Genomic DNA, 13,934 nt, shown 5'->3' with positions numbered 1-13,934 from the left:
AAGAACATAATTTTTGGCCACATACATATCTGGGCTTTACCATTTACTGGATGCATAATCTTGCTTCCATCAGTTAGCCCTTTGGAACGTCCCTTTTTTTTTTTTTTTCTTCTATTTTTTGGCTGGGCCATGCAGCACGCGGTATCTTAGTTCCCCGACCAGGGATGAACCCGTGCCCCCTGCAGTGGAGGTGCAGAGTCTTAACCACTGGGCACCAGGGAAGTCCCTGGAACCTCCATTTTCAACATCTGTAGAATGAGGATAGCAACACCTTATCCATAGAAATTTTCTGAGGATTAAATGAGATAATGGATGCAAGGTACCTAACACATAAGAAATGCCTGATAGATTGTTAATTTACTCAAACTAAATTTCTATCTTAAGTTCTTACATTACATACGCAACTTAATCACTCAAGGACACGGCATTTAGTCTGAAAAACAGAGACCAAGAAGAATATATGAAACTCCTGGTGCTTCTATGAAGAAAACAAGACCTAAGAACTAAAACACCTGGAAAGATAGAAGATCAAGACTGCTCTGCAGACCAGCTATCAATGAGATACCTCCTGGCATAGGGCCAGGCCCAGAACAAGCAACACACAGCTTCAGTCATGAAACACTGCTGGCACAGAGAGCCATTGGGTAAGGCAGGTGACATCCAGATACCTCCAGGCTTCCACGGTCTCACAAAGATAAATCCAAGGCAACAAAGCACGAGTAGTCAGGAAAGAATTAGGGTGGGTTTTCTGGGATTTAATCCATTCACTTATTCAATAAATGTTATAGAGCGTTTCATATAAGCCGGGTGCTACTCTCAGTGCTGTCCACACAGAAATGAGAAAGACATAGTAGCTGCCCGCCAGCAGCTTGAAGTCTGGTATATTCACAGGACAATGGCGTAAGTGCACCAATGGTATCTGCAAAGTCTGGAAGAGCCACAAAGGACAGCAGAGGACATCACAGAAATAACCCAACTGTTTCTAAAATCTTAACAAGTGAGCAACGGGCAAGATGCTATATTTAAAAAGCAGTAAGCTGACGCTCGGAAGACAGGAATTCTAATCCTTTCCTGCTACTCTTCGGCTTTGCACAAATATTTTCACCTCTTTGGGTCTTCATGTCTCAGTTGAATGATTTACATGTTTCTTAAGGTTCAAGCAGTGACCTAAGCTCTCTGTATGTCTGAGTTTCCTCATCTGTAAAATGGGGATAGTAATAATACCTGTCTCATAGGTCTCAATGGCTTCATATTTGTAAAAGCACTCAGAACAATGCCTGATTCATAATAAGCACTGTACACCTATTAAATAAAATAAATATAACTATCTTAATTGTTTGTCACCAGGTCCCTACTTTCAACCTCTGAGTGAAAGGAATTAAAGGACCTTTCAGGAACCCTACAAGCCCCAGCAGTGAATCTCACATCATCAGACCACACTGCCCAACGCCCTCCCGCTTGCAGACATCTACCAACCCTAGGTCCCTGACTTAGCTCCTGATTCTCTGTGACTCTCCCCAACACTGTTCCCATCATTATTCTTGCGATTTCTTTATCCACGTAGATGATTCTTCCGGTGTCCCGGTCTCTTCATCACTGACTTCTCATGTTCTCTATCCTACTTGGGGGGGCTCATGTGTATTGGTCACACTCTAAACACTGTCATTTTGACTTTTGACGAATGCTGTTTATTTTTATGTTTACCTAGGAAGTTCCTACTTATTCCTAATTTGTACAGAGCTATGTATAAAATATTGATTTCTGAATATATCTTCAGTTTTTCTGATAAAGGGACTAAATGAGTCATAACATAGTGAGTTGGAATAACAGAGCTCATTACAAACGAAGTGAACCAATTTCATTCCTAAATAAACATATTTTAGACGTTTCTTAGTTGAAAGTTGTCAGAGATTAGATGGGTAGTGTCTATTTAACATTAATGAATGGGCGTGGGTGGAGAGAGCCTTTGCATTGTGCAGCTGGAAAAGAATCTATGTATGTCTCAAGAAGGCTGTGATATTTTTATGACAAGAGACAGGAACATCGTTAAAAGTTAAGTAAGGCTCTTCCTTCCCGTCTAGATTCTCCCATCCTTGTGTTTACCAAGTTAATAAAATATTCCTCACTCCCTCTCCCTTGTCTTCACCAGGCCTCCTCACTCTCCATGGCTGTTACTTCTCCTGGGAGTTTCACCATGGAATCCTCTAGCCATCTGGACAGAAGCGGCTCCTCTAACTTCAGCCCTTGCTTTGCTGGAGTCAGGGAATCTGGAATTGGGCTGCTCCCTCAATTTGCTAAGAGCCCTGGGCTCCTGCCCTCGCCCACCCTCAGATCCCAGCCTTTCAGACTCCTGGTCTACTTACCTGGCCTCTACCACTGCATGAGGGCTGCAAATTTCTCATTTATACTTGAATTCCCCACTGGGCTGAGAGCTCTTCTCTGAACCTCTGTCTATTTGTTTGGGTCTTCACACCCTACTTAGCCCTTGCTGGAATCCCAACTCTGTCACTAGTTGTAAAACCTGGAACAAGTAACCTAAGCTTTCTGAATCTCCATTTTCTTTTTCTTTTTTTAGTCCAATATATTTTCAAGTATTATAATATTTATTTTCAATACTTAAGATTCATGTTTCTCTTTCCCTGTGATCAATAAAATAAATTGAGACAATAAAAAAGGCTTTTCTGTGTGACTTTCAACAGGAATTGAATCTGCCACCTATGCCACAATAAGAGAAGGATGCCGTAGGGAGCTAAACAACTTAAGCACAAAGACCAATAAATAAGACAGAGAGCAAAGAGGGGAGAGAGAGAGAGAGAAGAGTCAGGGAGAAAGGAAGGAAGGGAGAGAAGGAGGAAGGGAGGAGGGGTAGGAAGGAAGGAACAAAGGAGAGAAGGAAAGAGGAAGGAAGGGAGGAAAAGAAACAGTCTCCATTTTCTGCATCTTCTCAGGGCTGTTGTGAGGACGAAATTAGTTTGACTGACAGATGCAGGTATGGATATAGATCAGGATATAGATAGAGATACAGAGATATTCAAGAAATATTAGTTCCCTTCTCAGCCTGCTTTTCCCTCATCTCAGCTTTGGGTGTTATGTCCGTTGCTTCTGGCCTTCTTGAGTCTCCATGAAAGCATGAATTTCCCATACTGTAAGCAGATAGGTTAGGGGGTCCCTGGAAAAAGAGAACCAGGAATGGCTTTCTTTTTTTTTTAAATATTTATTTATTTATTTTGGCTGTGCCGGGTCTTAGTTGCCGCACGTGGGATCTTCGTTGCGGCATGCGGGATCTTCGTTGTGGCATGCATGCAGGAACTAATTCTCCGACCCGGGATTGAACCCAGGCCTCCTGCATTGGGAGCACGGAGTCTTACCCACTGGACCCCCAGGAAGTCCCAGGAATGGCTTTCTTGACATAAGAGAACCCATTTTGGCCTAAGCCATTTTGTGATCTATGCCTGGCCACAATGCTTGCCCTTGAACAGGTCTCAGTAATTAATAATCTTAAGGGAAGAGAGGGAATGCAGGAACAAGGGAGGTGCTGTCAAGAAACAATAGTGCAGGCTTGGGGCAGGGTCCTGGATCCTCAAGGGATACACATAATTATATATCTTTGAGTTCTGCAGGAACTAAGGACCCTGCCCAGGTGGAGGACGGAATGATGATGTTGACCCTCCTGACTTCAATCAACTAAAGCATGGAATCTGTCGACTTTTGCCCCAGTTCTATGCTGAATTCTCCTCTGCTCAAGCCCCTTCATGAGTATGCTTAAAACTTCTCCAATTTTGCTGTTGGGAGACACCGCTTTGGGAAAGATCCACAATGTTCCCCTTACTTGCTGCAAGTAATAACAAATCTTTCCTTCTCTCAATCTTTGGCTGGGTTGTGTTTATTGGCTCAACACCCACCAAGAGGTGAACCCAGTGTTTGGTAACAATACCCTCACAGACAGTCCTGCGTGCCCACCAGTGCCATGCCATCCCCTCTCCCCTATCTTCCTCCCCAGCATGTGCACTGAGGTCCCTGCTTGCACCAGGGCGGAGCCAGCATAGCTCTCAACAGTTGCACCTGTTTGGATCATCTTCCCTTCTTCCTGTCTTCTTTCCTATCCCCAAACTCCTACTTGGTACTCAGAGTTCAGTCTGAGGGCCAGAAGGACCAGTACCACTGGGAGCTTGTCAGGAATGCAGAGTGCGGTACCCCTCTCCCCAGACCTGCTGAATTACTGTATTTTAACAAGATCCCCAGATGACTCATAAATGCACTACAGTTTGAAAAGCACTGCACCAGATATTCTTTAGGGCCTAACTCAGTCATCACTTCTATCAAAATGTCATTGACCCTCCCATCCAATTTGTCCACTTACCTCCATGTGGGTGCTGTTACTTACTCATTCCTCCATGCTCCCATCTACCCACCACTCATCCATCCATCCATCCATCCACTCCTCCATCCATCTTGGAATCTGCAAACATTTAATGAGGATTTATCTTAGCAAGACCTCTCCTCATTGGTGGAGATAAAAACTAAATCCTACAGGTTCCTTTCTCTCAGAGAGATCACAGTCCTATGGAGAAGATAACTAGTCTATAGGCAATTACCAGATATTGATAAGTGCTATTTATTCAGCAGTCACAAATATATTTGCTGGAATAAGGGTTTGAACCAGAGGCTAAACGGTACAAAAAAGGCACACCTCACTCAGCCAATGAGGTCAGGAAGACTAATCAGAGACATTGACATCCAAGCTGAATGTTAGTTCTTTAAGTCTCAGCCTACACATTCCTCCTTCTCCAGGAAGCCTAATCTGATGTCCCTCTACTAGGTTAGGGGCTCCTGCTGTATGATCTATCCCACAGGAATCAGCCTGCCAAAATGCTAAGGAAACACTTTCTCGGCCCTGGGAACATATGCAAAAGTCTATAGGATAAAAACATCGTGGAGCATGATATATATAGATGATATATATACATCCCCTGCATTGCAATGATCTCTGTTCTTATCTGTCTCCCCTACTCATCTGTGAGCCCCCAAAGGGCAGGACTATGACTTGTTGATCTCTGTATTTCCATCCCCCAGTATAGTGCCTGGCATGTAGTAGGTGTTCAATAAGTAAACAGACAGGACAGCAACAAGAAGATAGGTTTGGAGAGGGGTTTCTTCTGGGTTTAGCTCATTGTCCTTCAAACTGGTCCACTAGGGAAAACAGTTTTTTTTAATTTAGGAAAAAATTACAGACTATGGCAGGTATATGAGTCCTGTGTAAGCTAAAATTATCATTAAAAAAATCTCATTCATTGGAAACAGTCAAAAGGGTGGAGGAAAAAGTTCAGAGGTGGCTGAATAGTAAAGCATGAGCGCATGTTTTTGGTTTCACTGCCTCGCCAGTTTCAGATCCAAGGGCACATATGTCCTTTTCTGCAGACTCTTGTATGTGACTTAGTTATAGCCCCTGTATTACATTTCTTCTGCATATAATGCAGAGGTGTGTGCCTCTTTTGCTCATTGCTGAGAAGGGAGCCAGACATCAGCTGGCTTGTTCTGGTTACACAAGCTGAAGTTGAGAGAGCCTTAACTCTCACCCCGTTTTTCAAATTCTACTGGGATTATGAGCTTTAGAGTCAAACAGACATTAAAAGTCTCCTAGTCCACCAGTCTCCAACTTTCAGCCCTTGGCTCCATTAGAGTTATTGCAAGAGGTCTGTGAATCTATACTGGCACCTCGCACTGCGTTCAGCCTGAATTATAGTTACACATGTGTACACGTATGTACTATATTTTTCAGATCATAGTATAGTGATTTAGAACACTGACTCTGGAGCCAGACTGTCTGGGTTTGAATCTCAGCTCCAACTTTACAAGCCATGTGCCTTGAGGTAAGGCACTTTCTGTGCCTCAGTTTCCCCATCTGTAAAATGGGTATAATAACTATACCTCTCTCACAGGATTACATGAGCTAATATTCATTTAGTGCCTAGCATAGCTTCTGGGACATAACAAGGACTATATAAATGTTGGTTAAACAAAACAAAAAGAAAGCTGGTAGTAGCATTTATTACAACTCTAATAAATAATTATTGTGTGTATATTTAACACTGTCTGTCTCTCCCTAGCCTGTAAGGGCATAGGAAGATCAAGTTGCCTCTTTCTTTATCTTTTTTAAAAAAAATTTTATTGGGGTATAGTTGATATACAATGTTGTGTTAGTTTCAGATGTAAAGCAAAGTGAATCGATTATACATGTACATATATCATGTACATGTATATCATATACATGTACATATATCCACTCTTTTTTAGATTCTTTCCCCATGTAGGCCATTACAGAGTATTGAGTAGAGTTCCCTGTGCTATACAGTAGGTCCTTATTAGTTATCTATTTTACAGTGTGTATATGTCAATCCTGGCCTTTTTCTTAATGATATCTACAATGCTGGCAAAGCAGCTAGCACATAGTGTTTGATAGATACTGTTATGTATGGTAGACTCTTCACTTCTTTCCTCACTCCATCTCCCCTGCTCAAGAACCTGCTATGGCTCCCTATTGCTTACTGCACCAAATCCAGTGTCTTTGCCTGAATTTCAAGGCCTAGGAAACCTGGCCACATTTAGTCTCTCTGTCCCATGCATTCTCAACAAGGGCAATATCGCCCCCAAGGGGGCAAATATTGGTTCTTGGAGGTTGAAAAAAATCCTACTCTTTTTATGTATGTAGCATATGAACAGACCTATAGTACATAACAGATATACAAATAGCTGTGGTATTAAGATTTCATTGGAGGGGGCAATTAGGAAAAATGTCTACAACGGTTCCTGGACTATAATGAAAAAGGGTTTAAGAAACATTGATGTAGCCTATTTCTCTCAAGAGGCAGAACACTCAGAGCATAAAGGGCCGAGGAAATCATTTTCTCTTCTTTGGTCCTCAGTTCTCAGGGAAGTCAAATGAGGGAGAGCTGCCTGTGACCTCTGAGGCCCTTCTCAGCCCTGACAGTTAATGACCCCAAGAATCAGGCGCTCACCAAGCCCACATGTATGTACTCGCCCAGAGCCTTTGCCCCTTGCAGAAGTGAATCTCATTCCCACCCACTGGCCTTCGTTTACTCATGTCACTCGCCAACCCCTCCTCTCCGCCCCGACAGACTCCCAGAGCCTTTATCTTCTCCTCCCCTTTTTGACCCCCTACCTCCTTCACATGAAGCCTGTCTGGGTACCACTCCCACCTCCAATCCAGGTAGTGCTGGCCTGGGTGTGTGAGCTAGGATGTGGGTGATGGATGATTCCTCAGAGCCCTAGGAGGTGAGATTTCCAGCTGGCCCCCAGCATGGTGCTTGGCATGAGATCAATGCTTAATAAGTACTTGCTGAGTGAAGAATGCATGAATGAATGAATGATTTGTCTGTATCTCCCTAGCTTGTAAGGGCTATGCTCCTATGCTCCACCAGGGAAGTCCCAGGGTTGGTTTCTTCAGAGGCCTCTCTCCCTGGATTGCAGTTGGCCATCTTCTTGTGTCTTCATGTGGTCATCTCTCTGTCTGTTGTGTCTGTGTCCTAATCTCTTCTTCGTAGGAAGACAGTCATAGGTGTCCCCAAGGGCCCCGTTTTAACATGATCATTTCCTTAAAGATCCTACGTCGGGGGTGGGGGAGGAGGGATAAATTGGGAGACTGGGATTGACATATACACACTACTATACATAAAATAGATAACTAATAAGGACCTACTGTATAGCACAGGGAACTCTACTCAATACTTTGTAATGGTCTCTATGAGAAAAGAATCTAAAAAAGAGTAGATATAGGTATATGTATAACTGATTCACTTTGCTGTACACCTGAAACTAACACAACATTGTAAAGCAACTATACTCCAATTAAAAAAAAAAAAAAGATCCTGTGTCCAAACAGTGTTACATTCTAACGTGCTGGGGTTAGGGCTTCAACCTACAAATTTGGGAGGGACAAAATCAAGTGTAACAGAGACTTTGCTTTTATATCTCTGTATATAACTCTGTGCTGACACACTGAAATTGTCCAATAAGTGCTTTTGAGTCAGTGAATGAAGAAATGAACAGATATGTGTTGTACATGTTTTCTCAACCAGAGCATAAAGCTACTTGAGGACAATGAAAGAACACTAGCCTTGGAATCGGGAGACCTGGATTATTCTCCTCTGCTTCATGTCAGTGGAGGAGGAGATCCTTTTAGCAGCAACTTCAAAAGATGCCTTTACCTGGACCTAACATGCCTGTTCCACTCCTAAAGCCATTGGAGATTCAGAGCATTTATTCTTCACAATGCCTAGAGCACTTGCCAAATTCCAGGCTCCTACAATTTCAACCCAAGAAAATGCCATCTGCTGCTCAAAAATTGATTGTTGGCCACCTTTTATCTGTTATATTCTCTTCCAGTGAGAAACCGTGTTTCCCTGCAGGGTGAGTGGTTCTTCCATAGACACTTAGTAATCACTGGGGAATCTATTGTCTTTACTGTTGCAGCTTGATTAGTCATTAGTGTTTATTCAGCCAAAACATTTCAGACACACATGAATTACAGCATTTTGGCCTTGGAAGGAACCTTAGAAAGCATGGGCCATGAAACTTTAGACCCGAGTATAAACCCTGCTTCCTTGGACAAACTAAGGTTTTCCCATCTGCCAAACATGTGGAGTAATATTTAACAGACTTATTCTGAGTATTGAATAGGATAATGTGTATATAGTGCCTCAGACATAAGAGGACTGAATAACTGTTTGTTTTCTTCGTCTCTCCATTTTACAGATGGGCAAATCAAAGCACAGAGGAGGAAAAAGCCCTTAGCCCTAAGCAAATCAGCAGCTTTTAATTTTTATTTTATTTATTTATTTTGGCCATACTTCGCAGCATGTGGGATCTTAGTTCCCCAGCCAGGGATCAAACCCACGCCCCCTGCATTAGAAGTGCAGAGTCGCAACCACTGGACCGCCAGGGAAGTCTCCCTCAGCAGCCTTTTAAACAAGTCAGAGTTTGAACCCTATTTTCTTAAAATTTTTAAATTTTATTGTGGTGAGAACATTTAACCTGAGATCTAAGTGTACAATACACTATTGCTGACTGTAGGCATGGGGTTGTATAGCACTTATTCTTTAGAACTTATTCACCTTGCTTAAATAAATTTAATACCTGTTGATTAAACTCCCCATTTCCCTCTCTTTCCAGCCCCCAGCAACCACCATTCCATTCTCTGATTCTATGAATTTGACTATTTTAGATACCCCCATATAAGTAGAATCATATAGTATTTGTCTTTCTGCAATTGACTTATTTCACTTAGCATAAGATCCACATGGTTCATCTGTGTTGTCGCATATGGCAGGATTGCCTTCTTTTTAAGTCTGAATAGTATTCCACTGTGTGTGTCCCTGGGGTCTTGATTTCAAGTCCAAAATTATTCTTTTGGCTCCATGCAGGATTTGTAAAATCTCTTTACCCACTAAGGAAGTAATTTTTCCTGCACAACAGGCAGATATCTGAGTTGACAAGTCACCAAATAAAGAAGAGCAAACATTTGAAAAAGAAATGCACCCGTTTTCTATAAGAGACTGGTGTCCAACACTCAGGGATCTCACAGACAAGTGAAGACAACTTCCCCCAGAATGCTTTGCCACCCAGGCTAGTCTAGCTGGTGATGAAAGTTTAAATTCAGGCCTATGGGTATAACTGTGCAAAATACATTTCCCATCATGAGCTCACTAATGCACCCCTGCTCTCAGCATTACCCTCCAGATATTTCTGAAACTTTAGACAGAGGATAAACCTCCACTTGAGGTCAACGCCTCTCATTAGATTTCCAGCTTCTATCTAGTCTGGCCTCCTGGTTGACATCAAAATTCTCTTTTTAGAACAGAGATCTGATCTTGTCACTACTCTGCTCAAAAACTCTACATGGTTCCTGATTTCTACAGGATGAAGTATAGACTTTTAAACACAAAAACAGCAAAAGTATGTGTTAAAATGCATGTACACATCTGGCCAGATCATATGTATATCAGTTTTCGAGGGCTGCCAGAACAGAATGCCATACACTGAGTGACTTAACAGAGATTTATTTCTCATAGTTCTGGAGGCTGGAAGTCCAAGATCAAGGTGTCAGCAGGGTTGGTTTCTCCTGAGGCCTCTCTCGTTGGCCTGCAGATGACTGCCTTCTAGCTGTAATCCCACATGCTCCTTCCTCTGTGTGTTCATGCCCCTGTTGTTTCTTTGTGCGTCTAAATTTCTTCTTATTAAAAGGACACAGGGGAGTTCCCTGGTGGCGCAGTGGTTAAGAATCCACCTGCCAACGCAGGGAACACGGGTTCGAACCCTGCTCTGGGAAGATCCCACATGCTGCAGAGCAACTAAGCCTGCACGTCACAACTACTGAGCCTGAGCTCTAGAGCCCACGAGCTACAACTACTGAGCCCATGAGCCACAACTACTGAGGCTGTGTTCCACAACTACTGAAGCCTGTGCCTAGAGCCCGTGCTCCGCAACAAGAGAAGCCACCACAATGAGAAGCCCGCGCACCGCAATGAAGAGTAGCCCCCGCTCACCGCAACTAGAGAAAGCCCGCATGCAGCAATGAAGACCCAACACAGCCAAAAATAAAATAAATAAAAATTTTAAAAAAGGACACAAAGTCAGATTGGATTAAGGCCCAGTCTAACAGCCTATTTTAACTTAATCATCTCTTTAAAGGCCCTATTTCTAATTCTAGTCTCATTCTGGGGTATTGAGGTTAGAATTTCCCCCAAATATATAAATCTGGGGGGGACACAATTCAGCCCATAACAATATATGTGCATTAGATATGTTTTAAAACTGTACATTCTAGAAAGAGTTTGTTTAAAAGGTATTATAAACCAAATTATTTAGTTAATTTTTATATTTCAGATGTAACTTCTACTGGACGGGAAGACCAAGAATTTGGTATTACTAAAAGTATATCTGAAAGAAAAAAAAAAGTATATCTGGCTTGAGTTGGACTTTGAGAACTGCCATAGTAGAACTCCCGGAATTCTTGAATATGCTAGGTCTCAATCAATGTTTCCTGGTTCATTCTCAATAACACTGTGACTTAAAATTCCATCTTATTTAATTTGTATCCCCAGCCCAACACCTAATAAGGATTCAGTCATTATTTTTTTAGTTCAGTGAAATTAATCATGCAAAGCCCCATCCTTTTCGTGCCCAGTTTTCGGTCTCACTAAGCATCAGTCTCTTCCCCAAGCATACCTCTCACTCTTGTGTTTTACACGTGGTGTTGTCTCACCCTTGACTGCGCCTTTCTCTAGAGAGCCAACACAGCCATGGAGACCTAACACATATGTTGCAGATAAACACTCCCTCTTTTATCCTCCCATTGTATTATGTACCTGTTGCTACTTAGTAGATATCAGAATGTATTTTATTTTATTTATTTATTTTTAAAATAAGTTTATTTATTAATTTATTTATGGCTACGTTGGGTCTTCATTGAGGTGAGCAGGGGCTACTCTTTGTTGCGGTACGTGGGCTTCTCATTGCAATGGCTTCTCTTGTTGTGGAGCACGGGCTCTAGGCATAAGAGCTCAGTAGTTGTGATGCACGGGCTTAGTTGCTCTGTGGCATGTGGGATCTTCCCGGAACAGAGCTGGAACCCGTGTCCCCTGCATTGGCAGGTGGATTCTTAACCACTGCGCCACCAGGGAAGTCCCAGAATGTATTTTAAAGGTCAGTTTTCCCATCTCCCTCACTATACTTTATACTCCTTCAGGGCAAGAAGAATATTCTATCACACATAGGCACTTAGTAAACGTTAGCTAGATGAGTTGGTCTGCCATTCTGCATGGTGGCATGGGTGGCAGTCATACACCCGCATGGACCCAAAGCATGAGTTTGCCTTAGCCCCGTGTTTTTTCCAGACCCATAAACATCCACAAGCCCAACCTGACCCCAAGACAAAGAGAGGAAAGAAGTCCTTTCATGATGAGGTCCCAGGATCCTCAGTTCTACCCTCAAAGAGTGCCCAAAGCAAAATACAGCTTTGCAAGTGACTGCTCCACCTTCCCCAGCCCACCCTCCTTCCTCTAAGCCACTCCGTCATCTGACTTTAGCACTGGGAATTTCTCAGTCCAGTTTCAGGCTATGTTAAAGAACGAACAGGAATTGTCTGTCTTTGAGAAATGTACACGACATTTGATAAATGGGGAGAGAGGGGATATTTTGTTATGTATGTAATGGGAAGAGAAAACACAAAATTGCTAATAATTGTCTTTGGGAGGTGATATTATGACAGATTTTTACTTTATTCCCTAGAATAGGTTGCATTGTCCAAATTTTCTACAAAGACCACATTTGACTTTTATAATTGAAAATAAAGATACAATAAAATCCCCTCATAGCATCCTAGTGGGGCCATAAAATTCAATTGTGTAAGATGTGTGGTCTTGGCCCTGTGAGGTTACTGAAACGACCAGGGCAAACCAGGTCAGCCAGCCCGGGGGTTCCGGGGGTCAGCCAGTGCCGTCCAAATCTGTCCCTGCCCTGGCTGGGGTTTGGCACTTCCTACTGGTGGTGGAACACAGTGGTAATTCACAGCCTCTTCCTCTTGGCTGACTGACTCTTATAATGTCAGCCCAATACTGGGGACATCGGGCGCCCTGGCGAAATGGAGCTCTCTGTCTCCCAATACACAGAGGAGAGGATGAGAGAGAGGTCAGAGGAGAGGTGGGGAGATGTTCCCTGGGGAGATCAGGGAACATCGCCCCACCTGGGGTGGGGACACCTCCCTTCAGGAGAGAAGTGGCTGAGTGGCCGCATGGAGCCCTGCTGGCTGACAGCCTCCGTTACCAGCATCTTCAGCATCTGCCTCAGGATCGGCTCAGGAGCTGAGGTCATGCTCCTTTTCAGCAACCCCTAGCCAACAGCTAAGCATGGCAGGATACCAGGGCCTGGTAGTTTTTGCCCAATGTGGACCTATTCTGATGGGCGATCTTGGTTCCAGAGCTTCCCAGTGGGTCATCCAAGACTCTCTCAGATCATGGTCTCAGGCTTTTCCTACACAGTCCTGCTTCTTCCCCTCTTTTATCTTCTTTTTTTTTTCATTTTAACAGTTTTTAATGAAAGTTGTTTACAAGATTACTTCATTCCTGCATCTTCTCAATTGTTTCTTCCTTATATTTGCCCTTTTCCTTTCCTACTTGGCGAGATTTGGCTTTATGTTCAAGGATCTTTTTGCGGTCTTCGTCCAGTTTTAGTCTGGTGATAACCACCTTTCTGGGGTGAATGCCCACGTGGACAGTCGTGCCATTAGCCTTCTCCCGCTGCACTCGTTCAGTGTAGATGACATATTTCTTCCTGTAAACCTGGACTACTTTGCCAATTTGCTGCCCTCTGTAGTGCCCTCCTACAACCTGAACTTCATCATCCTTTCGGATGGGCATGGATCAGACATGGTACTTCTGTCTCAGCTCTTTAGAAAGAGGGGAAGACATAATCTTCCTGCGAATGTGGGAAGGGGCATTGAAATGCCTTTTCCGGTTCTTGCTTCTGTCAGAAGTCACAAAGGGATTGAACTTCATTTCGGCCCCTAGCGCTTCAGCGATGGCCGCAAAAGGGAAGAGCCCCTCTTTTATCTTATACAGACATTGTCTCCGACAAACCTCTTGCACTCCCAACTGCAGCTTAGTGGACCCTACTGACAGAGTTTTACACACACACACACACACACACACGTGTAAGGACCCATGAGTCTGACTAACACCTGAGCCCTCCATGCCGCACGGAAGGACCTGCTCATTTAGCTAACACGTGCTAAGTACCTACTCTGTGCAGGAGCATTGTTCCTGCCCTCAACCAAGCCCTGTCTAATGAGGGACACAGAGAGGAAAATAAATCAGCAAAATACATTGTGATATCTTAGTGTAATACACGCATGCTTCTAA

At 43.3% G+C, this 13,934-nt stretch overlaps 1 pseudogene; it reads right to left on the bottom strand.

Annotated features, from left to right (window-relative positions):
• Positions 1–13,089: 13,089 nt before the first annotated feature.
• On the bottom strand, positions 13,090–13,579 carry LOC103003782 (60S ribosomal protein L26-like; annotated as a pseudogene).
• Positions 13,580–13,934: the final 355 nt, after the last annotated feature.

The sequence above is a fragment of the Balaenoptera acutorostrata genome, chromosome 1 (genome assembly GCF_949987535.1).
Source record: "Balaenoptera acutorostrata chromosome 1, mBalAcu1.1, whole genome shotgun sequence".
Classification (NCBI taxonomy): domain Eukaryota; kingdom Metazoa; phylum Chordata; class Mammalia; order Artiodactyla; family Balaenopteridae; genus Balaenoptera; species Balaenoptera acutorostrata.
The sequence above is the reverse complement of the archived record's forward strand: the minus strand, read 5'-3'. Positions and strand labels throughout refer to the sequence as shown.